Source organism: Ixodes scapularis, unplaced genomic scaffold, assembly GCF_016920785.2.
Source record: "Ixodes scapularis isolate PalLabHiFi unplaced genomic scaffold, ASM1692078v2 PGA_scaffold1__304_contigs__length_218370807, whole genome shotgun sequence".
Classification (NCBI taxonomy): domain Eukaryota; kingdom Metazoa; phylum Arthropoda; class Arachnida; order Ixodida; family Ixodidae; genus Ixodes; species Ixodes scapularis.
Genome location: NW_024609846.1, coordinates 211,121,046 through 211,123,277, shown reverse-complemented (window position 1 = coordinate 211,123,277; position 2,232 = coordinate 211,121,046). Strand labels below are relative to the sequence as shown.

Genomic DNA, 2,232 nt, shown 5'->3' with positions numbered 1-2,232 from the left:
AATCGGCCAATCTGCTCGCGATGTTGCGTGCGCATGTGCCCTACGGCGTGCGCTGTTTCGCTGTTTTTCTAAAGGAGCTTAGTGAAAAGGATCTTTAGAACGCCGTCTGACACGGGTATTACATTACAATTGCAACTTTGCTTCAAAAGTAGTAAAGTACGATTCGATTTTTAGCACACAAGAATTACTAGTTAAAAATAGATTTTGGCGGACAAAGATATTTCATTGGTAATTATATTTATAAAGTAATGCAATTTCTCCGCAATCACTCTTCTTTGAGAGCTACTTGACTTGGCCGATGTTGTTGACGTGATACCGTCTTTCCGCATTAAAATGTATTTCTCCATTCTTTGTCTCACCTTTTAAAGATCAGTTGTTCGGGCTTTTACACTCGTCACATTTTGTGCCTTTTTTTTTTTTTTTTGCCTACTTTATTATCACTAGCGAAATTATTTGAAACGCGCGTAATTTCCATCGTATGGGCGTCTCTCGAAGTCGGAAAATGTTTTCTTAGTCTAAGAGGTATTCGCTAGGCAGCGGCTATTTCTACTACTGCCAACAAAACGATCACAGACTTTATTTTCAAGGATATGATGTCGTTTCCTGAAATCCTGAAAATATGTATTGTCGTTTCGATATCCGACGTCAAAACAGCCGCTGCCTTATATTGGTATCTTTGTTAAAATAGCTACATTCATTATGTTGACGTTCTCTCCGTCACAATTGGGAAGGCAACCGACGACGCCAGTTAAGGAATTTTCGCCTTGCAGTCGCCATCCCGATCAACATGAGTAACGGATCAAAGTGTCGGATAATATTTCATTTTATTGTCCGAATACCCAAATAGCTTTAAGGAATATTAGCACAACTAGCTATTTGACAGTTCCTTTATGACTTCTCGTGCTATATCAGGGCAATTGCTCCAAGATCCACTGGTCAAGAAACATGAAAGAGGCAGTGTTTGCATTCCATGCTTTATTTGTTGTTCCGATCCTGCTAAAAAGAAACAATTTAAAGAAATAATTATAAAATCACAAAATTGTTCAAGAGAAAGAGGCCAGATACAAAAAGAGTTAAGTTCATTTAATTTTTAATTTTCTCAAAGGTACATGAGGCGGAAAGTAACTTCAATATAACGTGATTAGAAAAGCAAAAAAAGAAAGATAGGAAAAACACAGTACACGCTTCACATAAAACCATTTTGCATGACATGAAATTTTATTTGAACAGTTTATAGACAATGTGCGTGGGCATTGAATTCCAGTTTATAAGGGCAAGGGAAAGCGCCTAGCTTTGAAATTTGTTCGTACTGGACGCCCTTGAAAATATGGAAGTGGTTATACTGCAATGAAATGCAAAGGTGCAAGCCTTCATTTAATTGCATTATAATCATAACCTTAAAATGCAAGCCTTTCATCCCTGTTAATGTTGGACTGACGGCGGCTGATAAAACCCGTTTGCTCTACTGACGTCTAACCCCTGGTTAGCTCAGTTGGTAGAGCACTCCACTGGAAATAGAGAGGTCCCGGGTTCGATACCCGGACCAGGCGGATTTTTTCGGTCGCGCACCAGTCACCTAACTGTGTTTGGAGATTTGTGTTTGTCCTTTGTCCCCCCTGTTCCCCTTCTCCAGGGATTATTTTCGTCATGAAAGTGGTGTTGTATATTTAGGTTGAAAATCTAATTATAAATAGCCCAAAAAAAACAAGGGCAGGCTACTTTTGGTTTTATTGGGTAGTAGGACTAAGTCTATAGGTTGTATATAATAGCAGTGACACTAGATCTGCGTGAGTAGTCATGACTGATGTAACGCGCATTCCTTATTTTCACCAGATTCGAGCTTGTTAAGAAGGTATGTTTCATGATGACACCAGATGATTTAGTGTATTAAAGTTTTGACCTGACAAACGTTGTAGCTGCTGTTAGTTTTACTGCCTTCGATGAGCAAAAAAGATTGCGTTTAATGTACCCTTGTGCTTCCCACGCTCTGGACACTGTTTTTGATGTGATCATTTCAAGTGAGATCTTCTGTTATTGTGACTCCTAGGTAGCTGTAGTTCTAACTTTTTCTGTCTCTGCGTGGTGGAGCATATATTTCTTTAGGGTAGGGGAGGGTCCGCTGAAAATTCCTGAAAATTTAGTTTTGTTTGTGTTAATTTTTAGTCGCCATGTGTCGCACCGAAGTAAAATTATGTTAAGTTTATGTCGTAATAGTGCTCAATCATCCGGGTG

At 39.1% G+C, this 2,232-nt stretch overlaps 1 non-coding gene across 1 annotated transcript; it reads left to right on the top strand.

The window, feature by feature from the left end:
• The first annotated feature begins 1,477 nt into the window (after positions 1-1,477).
• Trnas-gga lies at positions 1,478-1,550 on the top strand. Its single transcript has one exon. It is a non-coding gene; the product is annotated as a tRNA-Ser (tRNA).
• The last annotated feature ends 682 nt before the right edge of the window (positions 1,551-2,232 follow it).